The 12,146-nt window shown below is 34.7% G+C and overlaps 1 pseudogene; it reads left to right on the forward strand.

Moving 5' to 3' along the window:
- The window catches only part of LOC130230073 (LHFPL tetraspan subfamily member 4 protein-like), a 36,935-nt pseudogene that overhangs the window by 7,147 nt on the left and 17,642 nt on the right, over positions 1 to 12,146 (forward strand).

Below are 12,146 nucleotides of genomic sequence, written 5' to 3' on the forward strand. Positions count from 1 at the left end.
CCTGGCTAAGTTGATACTAAAATGTTTAAAGGTTAACAGTAAATGATGAAGTTTACCTCACATTAAACTTATCTTGTATAAATGTCCTTATCCTTGGCTGCATTAACAGTTTAGCTTTCATGTTTTCTTCACATTAATGTTATAGTCTCTGCTCCTTCTGACCCTGGAATTAGGAGACCATCAAGTGATAATCCATTTACACTGGCAGAAAAAGTAAAAATGAACAAAGAAAGGAAAGATGAATGCCACAGGGCCGTTACAAATGTTAAAGGTTTATTGTTAAAGGTTTGCTGCCTTTTTCTACTGTGGAGAAAGATTAGATTTACTGGATATGTATTTTTCAATGCCTTGAAAGGAACCAAAAACATAGTCAAAATAAGTCCATGTGATTTAAGTGGTTTAATCATATTTAAATGAAGCTGCAAGAATACTTCTGTGCGCAAAGTAAACAAAAATAACTTTATTCAATGATTTATCCATGGGAGGATCAGAAAGCTCTTAGATTAAATCCGAAATATCTTCATTTGTAGATAATTAATGACAGAATTTAAATTTTTGGGTGAACTAAACCTTCAAGCAGCAGTAAGCCTCACAAATACTTAAAATTGATTGACTTAAAACTGCTTGAACTTTATTAAAACTGTTTGCACTAATATATTGTGTTAACTACACTTAGTTAATTTTGTGCTTTTGTTCCTTTGTTTATTGGTCTTAGAGATAAGCCTGCTGTGAAAAGTGTCACGAACATCCTGAAAATAAAAGTATTGAAAAAAGTATCGTTCGGAACCGGTATCGAATTCAGGGTATCGTTATCGGTATCGGTATAGAAAATTTTGGAACGATACCCAGCCCTACTCAAATCACAGCCTGGGGTGTGCATTTTTAGAAGCCTGTCTTCAACAAATCAGTCTGTGTTTTGGCTGCTGTTCTCTTTATGACGCAGCTGCTCGTCAGTTTTGGATGATGTAAAACATGAGTACATAATGTACATGCAAATCATGAGGGCATGCACTTGAATAGCCCCTCGAGCAATGCAACAGATTTACATGAGAACGAGGAAACAATGGTGTGTAAGGCTATTTCTATGTACTGAACACTTATTATTATTGATTATTCCAAGGTATACCCAATTTTTTTATAGGGCACCTATAACTATTAAACTTGCCACTGTTTAAATATCTGTAAGTTATGCTCTGTATTTATAAATTCTCCAGTAGAATTGAAGGTGTCATGAACTGGAGCAAGAGCACTGTTAGGTCATACAGCATCCAGAGACTGTTGTTTGTTGGTTGTTGTTGCTGTTTTTCAGTGTGGTTTCTGATGTGATTTATATATTTCACATTTTTGCTACATTTTACCATTGTGGTGAAAAAGAGATTTGATTGTTAAAATCACTTTTTAAATACAAAATCATTTCTGTAGCTACCCGCCGGTTATTAAAACAGTCCACGCTTCCAAATACTCATGTTCATGCGTTTCATTTAATAAACACTATGAAAAATAAAAAAGTAAAGAAACAAACAAACCGAATGCTTTACACAAACACAAATCAAAAGGACATCGAAATAAACAAATAATATACAACAATGTGTAGTGTACCATGTTGGCCTGATAACCAGCTGTAGAATAAGCAGGAGCATTTAACAGGTGCCTACGTTAAGATCTCACTTTGCTGTCCATACAAACTCTCACAGGTTAAATTTATCATGAAAGATCATGTGACCTCTGACTCAAGCCAACTGGAAACAAGGAAATTTACAACAGAAACCAATACACATTCAAATAATGAAATACAAAACAATAAACAAAATACAAGGGGCACTGTTGATTTACAGAGAGATTAAAAATTCAGAGTTTTCGGTTTCAGAACAGCTGATCTGAGTTAGGTCAATCAACTTTGAGTAGAGCAACTCAGAGTTAAGCACGCACACCGCGACTATAAAAAGGCATTATCAATGGAGTGCAGATATTACGGGTGCATGACTATGAGATCACCATTTCTTTCACCAGCTGAACTTGATGTGCTCATGTAAAGTTATAGCAAATATGACCATATATTTTAAAAAGCAACACCACAGAAAACAGCTGCTCAAGTTAATGCAAATTTTACATTTAAAGTAATTAAATATTTAAGTATAATAAAATAATTAATGTAATGTGTGACGTTTATAACATTTTTAGATGCGTTCCTAATTTTATACATGTTGATCTGTTTTAATAGATTTAAAAGTGCACTTGTGTGTCTGCCTTTTTTATTGATCAAGTGATGTAATGTAAGCAGAACTAAACAATAGTTTTTACAAAGAATAATAATCCCATATAATCTAGTAACAGTACATGTCCCTGTCAAAGGACAGTGAATTTAAGCTAATTATTTATTGAAAAAGGACAAGCCATTCTCGAACATGACTTTGTTTTTTGTGTGACTGAAATGTAAGCAATAGCTATGTTTCCATCCAAAAATATTAATTAAATTCATGTGCAACCATCCAACGAGTCAAAGAGAACAAAATCAACACTTCCTGATTAAACGGACGCCAAATATCAACAGTAAAAACAGAATTTACTGCGGTAGAAGAGGCTACGTTAATCTTTTCTTTATTTAATAAATGTTGACACAATGAACGCATGGGGGCGTTTAAAGACATGAGACGTGGAGAACAGACGGTCTTGACAAGCTCCAGGTGCTCTGGAGGTCATTAATAATATAATAACATTAACACTGAAACTGTTAAGGCGTTTTAGAATGAATGACCAAAACAACATTTTAGATGTGCCTGCTGGTTTGTCAATTCACACTTTACACATATTTTCATCATCATATGATCTCTTATAACAAACCTTTTTTAATGCACAAACTGGAATTTGTTCAGTAAATTGTTTATGTGCACCTCTTATATTGAATAAAAGTTTATCCTACTCAGTTAGGCAAGTGTTTTTTGTGCGTATTTTCAAAAGTTATGTGCATCCTGGGATTTTCATCAATCGTTTTTTATGCGTATCCCCAAAATGAGCATTAAAATAGGTTGGTGGAAATGTAAGGCTATAAGGCGAGAAATACCGCTTCGTCTTTAAAAAAAGGGAGGAGACCAACAGAAACTCCAAGTTAAAAGAATAAAACCTGCTCCTGACCAGGTTAGGTTCACAGAGTAAGCTACCATAGCAACTGACTCTGAGTTAAATTTACCACTCTTTCAGAAACAGGCTTGACTTACCCTGCTTTCTCGAGTTTAACAAACCTGCCCTTTTGAAACAGAAAACGCAGAGTTTCTCTCATTTCAGGGTTAAAATACTCTGAGTTTTCACTTAACCTCCTTTCTATTTGAAGGTATTAATATCTTTAAAAACAAACAGCTTTAAACTTATTATAATTATCTGCATATATCTGTTTGTGTACTTCCAATGCATTATGTGTTTTAACAAAATACATATACAGTACGATAGAATATGCTGTTTAATATTTATTTAAGTATGAGTAACCATCATGTGTAATTCTTTCAAGTACATGTAGGTTTCTGCAGGCCGGTAATGAGAGTTTCCACGGGTGCGTTTTCCAAACAACGATGTAACTTGCAGCTGAACTATCATAGTACAATGCATCACTTGGGAAAAGAACTATGTAGTGATGAGTGTTTTCCAAAACCCGTAGTTTTCTCTGTCACAGATCCGTTGTTTGAACAACATTTGTTGTAAAACGCCCATAATGATGCTCTAAACGGGGTTGGTAACAACTTCTTTAGAGAAGAACCCCATAATTTTCTTTGTGCAAATTATATTGATTTACACGCACACGCATAAAAAAAAAATCCATATTAGTTTTGATAAAAACATGCACTCGTTTCCATATTAATTGAAATTTATGTAAATAGAACATATAGGGCCTATGTTCCTTTTACAAATATTATTGAGAACATTACATATTCTATTCTAAAACATAAATCACTTACAAAAGCTAACATGTATTCTAATACAGTATCATATATAAATTATATAAATAAAAAAAATGAAGCTATTTATTAAGAAATGAAAAATTCATGCATTATTTAATGGAAAATGACGAAAATCCTACTTTAATAATAATATTAATAATATTAATAATGATGATGATGATGATGATAATTAATGTTATTATTATTATTATTAATTAGGATATGTTTTTTTTTTGTTTTTTTTTGAAAGTCATGTCATATACAGTACACATACTAATAAATAACTACTATAAATTAAAAGCATTAACGTATGCTGTTTTTTTGTTTTTTCACAAGCTTTGAAGACGTAACGTAAATTCCACTTTTAAATGTTAGGTCATCTATAGCTTTCGTCATGAGCCACGGCTGTGTTCAAAATGACATCAATGCTTTCAAAGTGCACTGCGAAGGAGTGCAATTGTTAAACATAAAGATTGCTAAAACTGAACTTTAAAATACTTTGAAAGCAAATTTCACTTAATAGTGATGACGTTAATGCTTTTTAAAAATAATTTGAAGTTTAAATTTTAGAACGTTCTAAATGAATAGGGCATAGGGGGGATACCTGGGAATAGGACACAGCCAGGAACTATGTTTTCTAACTACAGCAAGTTTCAACAAGGAGATTTGAAAGGCCTATTTAGCCATACATTGCCATTTTGACGTATCTTCTTGGAACTGGTGTAAAGTGCTGGCAGACTTTTTTCTTCTTTTTTTTTAAAGCCAGTCCTTATTGTGGGCTACAAGCAGGGTTCCCAAGTGGGGGTTGGGACCCCTAAGGGGTCGCTTGGGTGATTTCCAAAATCAAATTCATTTTATGAAACTACTAGAATGAGCATATTTTGTCCATATGCTACAGAACATAAAAGTAGTATTTAATAGTTATAAAATAATGCAATTTTTCCCCATTGGATTGTGACCCCTGGAGTCTATTTTGTTAGATTAACCAAAATCAATAGGGTCAGATGCAGATATTTGACACCAGGATAAACTTTTTGATACCTTTATGGCACTCGCATACAATAAAATCAAATACAGGCCACAACTGAACAGGGAGGAGGATCTGCGAGTGCTGTTCTCCAGAATTAAACAAGAATAGAATTTGTTTGTATATTTATAACCACCTCAGAGGATATTGGGGTTGCAAGTCACTGCTGCTGTTATTTTGGGGGTCGCAGGCTAATAGTTTGGGAACCCCGGGCTACAGTGCCATGATGGCTCACAAACACAAATTAATTTAGGGCAAATTTTTAATTACTCAAATTAAAAAAAAAAAAATTAAATATAGGCTACTCAAGTAATGTAATTAAATGATAAAGTATGAATTACTTTATGCTTTGAAAAAAATGCAAATTTGTTGTTGCATTTTTAGTCATGTTTTGTAGCATATTTAGTAATATTGTTGCACCTTTTGTAATTTTTTAAGTTATTTTACAGTGTTTGTAAGCTGTTTACTCAGTTTTAAAGACCAGTTATACTCACAAATAAATGAATCATGTTTGTGTGAACACTTGAGGCCAAGAGCAAATTTTAGCTGCACCAGAAAACTCCTGCAACGAAATGAACACTCGCTTTTGATACTCGAATGCATCTCTCCTTAAATTACAGTAGTCGATATTTCAAATTCAGATTGTTTTGGCATATTGTTGGCTCCCATATTTGTTGCATGTAATCTCCAACATCAAAAAAGCAGTGCATGCAGCCTTGTCTTTAAAAGCTCCCTGGCTTCACCGAGGACCATGCTTTCTACTCTTCTGGCTCCACCAGTGTGCTTATTGGATGCCTTAGGTCAGCGTTTCCTTACCCTGTTCCTGACAGTACACCAACAGTGCAGATTTGTATGTTTCCGATAATGTGATGCACAGATTTAAAGCCTTGTAGTCTCTAATAATGAAGATGCCAAGTGAAATCACGTGTGTTGGACTAAGAGTGTTTGATAATGTGTCGCAATGGTGAACCTCAAGGAACAGGGTTGGGATCTGAAGTCATCCTCAGGATTGACCTTGTCATTTTCAGATCTATGGCTTCTGGTTCCACCCTGGCCCTCCTGTCCCTTATATTCACCTTGAAACTATGGTCCTCCAATTCTTCCATGGTCTCCTTTATTTCATTTCTTTGGCTTAGCCTGGACTCATTCTTGTTTCTAAATTTTATTAGCTCCACCTAAATTTCCAGTCCCTCAAGCTCCATAATTGAGCTTTTCTGCCATGAAAACAGGGATCCATCTCCCTTCCATCACTCCTACAAATAGTCTCTCTGCCCACCTGCACTACTTATTTCTCTGTTGTTTTTGCTAGGATAATTTGCATAGACAGGCAACATCTGCTTGCTGGGCTCTGTATATTTATGAATTGTGCATCAGAATCCCTTCCTTCAGAAAAAATGTTGCAGGTATCAGCTGGATCTGAATATAGAAATGAGATTGACAAGTAAGATCGACCATTCATTGATGTGTGGACCAACCCCAGAAGATATTTAACTTGGACAAATTTTTTTTACAAAATTGGATGTTGAAAATATTTCTAAAAGTTAATAAGTCAAAGTGTGTTTGTCTACACAGCAAGTGTATATGGTCGGTATAAAAGTTTGGCACAAATATCAAAAATAGTGTCAGGGTTAAAAAACTAAACCCATCATGCGCTACATTATTTTCAGTGAAGTCTGACAGCTCTATGATAAGATTTAAAACTAGTGGCCACTTCACACAATGTAACATGTTCATATTATTAATGAAAAGGGGATTGCGAATGTGCCTGTGAAGTTTTGTGAGTTCAGGATTAGAATATTACAGGAATATTGCAGACATGAAATCTGACACTCTTTTCCTCTTGTAGAGTAGGCTATGGATTGATGGCACCACTCTGTCTGGTGTTCAAGTGCACATACACGCCATCAGATATTTATAACTTGTTGCACTGCTCTCATACAAATATATGAAAGTCAATATAATGTATATTAAACATACAATTACAATAAAAACAAATAAACTGGACTGATCAGTTGCTTGAATTCATCCATTTATTTCTTTTGGCTTAGTTGCTTTATTAATCAGGGGTCGCCACAGCTAAATGAACCGACAACTTATCCAGCATATGTTTTATGCAGCGGATGCCCTTCCAGCTGCAACCCATCATGGGAAACACCCATACACTCTCATTCACACACATACACTACGGTCAATTTAGCTTGTTCAATTCACCTGTACCTCATGTCTTTGGACTGTGGGGGAAATCAGAGCACCCAGAGGAAACCCATGCGAACACGGCTGACCCAGCCAAGGCTTGAACCAACAACCATTTGCCACCCCTAGTTGCTTGAATGGTTATTTTTTTACAAATAAATTTGAAATTACATTTGGCATTATGATTTGGCAGGTTTGCTTTGACATGAATCAGTTTTACCATCACAGCCATGATGGCATTCTCAAATGCAATGTTTGGTTTTCGCTAGACTACCTATTTGTAACTGTGATACAAATGATGTTCAGAAGTTCTGTTCCTTGTTCACTCCCTGGCCACTGTAATATATACACTGGTTTCACAGTTCGCTAATGCAAATATTTCATCAGTTTTTCTAAAGATACAGCATTAAATTGTTTCTTGTTTATAAACAAATCTGTTATAACAAAGGTTTTTCATTCACTCTTTCCTAATGTTGGGATCAGAAGGAAGACAATATAAAGATGCTAAAGCTAAAAGAGTGTAAAACCTCTGTGAACAACAGGCTAATCAGAACACGATACAGACTGTTGTGTTGCTCATGAAGCACACCCTCAAGATTTGCAAATACTTTAGGTCACTTTCTATGTCATCCGGACCTGAAGAGCAGCTGAAGCCAAATTCATCAGAAACCAAAACACAGACTGATGTCTTGCACAAGTGATCATTAATATGTGCACCTCAGTCCGCTTTAACTTACTATGCACATGGGACTTTTATTTTGAAAATGGTGTTTGCGTAAGTTTCCACCAGGTGCTCAGGTTTCCCACAAAGACATGCGGTATAGGTGAATTAGTTCAACTAAATTGGATGTAGTGAATGAATGTGTGTGTGAATGAGAGAGTGTATGGCTGTTTTCCAGCACTGGATTGTGGCTTAAAGGGCATTCATCGCATACAACATGTGCCAGAGTAATGGGTGGTTTATTTTGCTGTGGCGGTCCTTGACAAATTAGTGAGTGAATAAATTAGCAGGTGCTTGTTTGTTATTTAATTGTGTTTGTTTGTTATTTGTTATTTAAAATGAATTTAGCTTGCTTTAACAATATTAATTTTTACAAGTCATTTGTAAGAAATATCAGTTTTCCAAAAATGTTTATGCACAGAACTGTACAAAAAATTACATTTGTTATTTAGTTGATTTTTTTCAAATTTTCACTTCTGCAATTCTCTTTTTATAAAGTATTTTGTTATCTTACTTTATTACTTATTTTTAGTGCTACTATCCTTGGTCTCAGTTTTCCTACCTTTCTCTCTTTTGTCAGCTGTGTGCCTGGTGCTGGGCTGTTTGATTTTCCCAGATGGCTGGGATGCAGAGGTCATCCGGGATATGTGCGGAGAGGAGACAGGAAAGTACACGCTGGGAAACTGTTCTGTTCGCTGGGCTTATATACTGGCCATCATCGGCATCCTAGACGCTCTCATCCTGTCCTTTCTTGCTTTTGTCCTCGGAAATCGCCAGAACGACTTTATGCACGATGAAATTAAGGCTGAAAATAAAGGTAAGGTTTAAAAATGAAGCTAACATCATTCATGATTAATCAGCAATGGGTAGTATTTAAAGGTGCTGTATGCAAGTTTTTGACTCTTATAAAGCATGAAAATAATATAATATGTTGGCAGATATTTACGAAGCATGGCAAGTGAACATTCTTATTTATCTGAAAAACAATGCTGAAGTCAGATATTCTGCTTTGAAAATGTCAGTTACGTGCAGGAACGCTTTGTTTTGGTTCTTTTAATTTGCCCAATGTGTTTAGCCAATTATATTTCTGCACCCCGGGTTGCCTTGATGGAAAACCGCATATTTGATTCGTTCAGTTATGAAGGCTCTCCGAGCATGTATCGGTGACCAAAATGGACAGTAGCAGACTCTGAAATGAGATGCAGATTCAGAGTTCCACATGAGGTAGTTATTAATTAGCAAATAATATAAATATTACGAGCGTAAACATTAAACATACATTGTAACCCCCTGTCCTAACAACATGCTACGTAATGAGATTTGCAGTGATAAGTAATTTGGCTGTTTGCACCAGACGAAACATGACAGAAGTTACAAATATTTACAACAAGTACATTACAAAAAGTATTATAAATACAGCCATTCAAAAGCACAGAATATGCACTCACTCATGAAATGGTAAGGTTTGTAATTTAATTAATACATATTAAACCTCTTTAACGTTATTAAATGTACATGCTGAATCACTGATATGTGTTGGCTTGTATGATTCTAAAGTTCAGTTTCAAATAGTTTATTATTTTTTTAAGATCTGAGGTGAACTATCTACTGTTGCTTTCAGTAGTATGGCAATAAGTGTCATGTAAAATGATCATTGTCAGTTTTCTGTTGTTCAGCTACAATAAATAGAAGCCGTTTCTAAATATAAATTACAGGTGTTGGTTAGAACAAAAACTCCTTTTAATATGAACATTTTCCTTCTATCATGTGCTGTTGCTTTTATATCGAACACGATTTAAATTAGCCTGAAATCAGCGTTAAGGCTTGATGGTACACTCTGTTGGTCCTCAATCTGGCAACCTGTGTTTGCGTTTGTTTTGATCCTGGAATGCAATACCTAGTTCAACCACTAAGGGGGTCAAACTTTCATTCTGCACCTTTAATATAACAAAAAGTTGTGCTGTTGCTGTAGATTTGTTTTTATGTTGTGATAGCTTGAAGGAGGCATCATCTTGTTTTATTTGGGGGGGTTTTATTGGGAAATGATATACGTCAGTAAGCTTGAGTGACTGCTGCCAATATTTACACACATGGACGTAGCGAACATTTTAAAAGTGTGGGGGACAGCTGAATGAAATCCATGAGATTTCATATGGAAAAGCATCCACTTGTTCAGGTTACATATTCAGTTTTTACACCTTCTAAATGACATTATGAAGACACATGATGGAAACCCCAAAATCCAACGTGAGTGAGAAATGGATGAGACAAGCGGAGTAACTGTGAAACTGAAACATAACTTAACTCAACCAACCAAGAGAAGAGGAAAGTTACTGACTTCATATTTATACATTCTGTAGTGCAGGAAGGGTAGAATAGATTTTCTGGATGACTGTTTTGCTGACACATATTTATGGAGATAAACCTAATGAAACCTTCTCATTTTGGCAGCATTTCTTCAAAGTCTTCAAACCTCCAGTAGGTTAATGAATATTTGATATCTTCAGGGACTAGAGACTTCATATTGTGTATTCCTTATCTTGCTCATGATTTTACAACAATCAATAATTGGCAAGAAAATAAGAAATTCTGAGGAAAAACATGCACAATTTCTTTCATAGCATTCCAAGTCAACTGGGGGAGTTGTCATGGTTACGTGTCAGATTCCAGCAAGATAAGAGGATGCACTGCTCTCTCCCCAGCAACTTCGTACTCCACAGCTGTCATGGCACACACATGTTCTCCGTCACCCTTGTTCTCTACTAATTAACAAGGAATGTGGGTACATGAGCAATGACGACAGAAAGAAGAAAAGGGTGTATTCACAGCATCTGTCATATCTGGGCCATAGGTGCTGGAAATCAATAATAACCCAGAGGGAGGTTACCAAACCTCCCCCACCTTTCTCTTGTGTTTTTTCAGCCTTAAATCCAATCTTGCCTACTCTACCATCTTATTTGAACCCCCAAAAAATAAAAATAAAGATTCATTCTTGGACATTTTCCAGTAAATGCATTTTGTTGGACATGACTAATGTACAGTGCTCAGGATATATAAGTACACCCCTCACAAATCTCTTTTAAATTCATATTTTTAATAGGAAGCTATACAATATTACATTTGTGCATACATAAGATTAGTCAGTACTGAAGCCAAATCTGGAGCTTATCTAACAAAATAACGGTCCAAAAAATTAGTACACACAAATTTATATGTTACAGAAAAATATTAAATACAAATTTAAAAAGAGGAAAAATCAAAAGAAACAAAAAAAGTAAAAATTTTGTAAAATAATTTTTTTTGCAGTATTTTGCTTGAATTTATGTATATCTTTCTATTTTTAAATATGTTCAGTGATTAAAATATCATTTTAATAAATATATCTCTTTAATAAATCTAATTTGTTTAAATGGACCAAAATACATATACAATATTCACTGAGAAATGGATACAAATATTAATTTATAAAATGGGGTGTACTCAATTATTCTGAGCACTGTATACATGCCTTTAATATCATGCTAGTCAGAGCAAGACATCTGCCCGGTGCAGGACACAAAACCTTCCCATTAACAATAAGGCTAGTATAAATGAGATTGGATTGACATTATATGTCCGATTAGTTACTGACATTCATTGCAAGTAGCATATGTCAGTTGAAGTAGGATGTATACAGGAACAAAGGGATCTATTTGGTTTAATTCTGTGCTTTCACAGTGGAGAGCAGATCATTAATGAGGGATGAAAATGTAGAATAGGCACATAGGAGTCGTGTTGCTTGAATGGTATGAGGAGGATATGAGAATTATTTGTAAATGGGTCTCAGAGGCCAAATCTTGTTGTTTGCCTAGTATAAACCACTAGGACAGAGTTTGGTAATGGCTCAAATGTAATCTGGATTGTACACAGTAATAAATACTGGGTTCCACACAATAAATTTGTGTTCAGATAACATTAAATAATTAAGTTAACTTATTAGTTTTTGTAAATTTAAGTTACATAAAACAATTCAGTTGTTGCAAAAACACTCAAGAATTATGTTGTTTCAGCTAATTTAAATAAGTAGTTTGAACAAACAGCAAACATTATTTTTGGAGCGTAAGGCATTGATACCTTAATATGCACTTCTAGTGTTTTTTTAGATGAAATATTTAAAAGTAGCAGTGATATTGCTGTGAATTTCATGGTTTTTTTGTATTGGTTGTAATCTTGCTGTTTTCTAAATTTACTTAATTTCAAGTAATCAAGATGTGATTTTGTTTTAATCATTAGGGTT

The sequence above is a fragment of the Danio aesculapii genome, chromosome 6, assembly GCF_903798145.1.
Source record: "Danio aesculapii chromosome 6, fDanAes4.1, whole genome shotgun sequence".
Taxonomy (NCBI): Eukaryota; Metazoa; Chordata; class Actinopteri; order Cypriniformes; family Danionidae; genus Danio; species Danio aesculapii.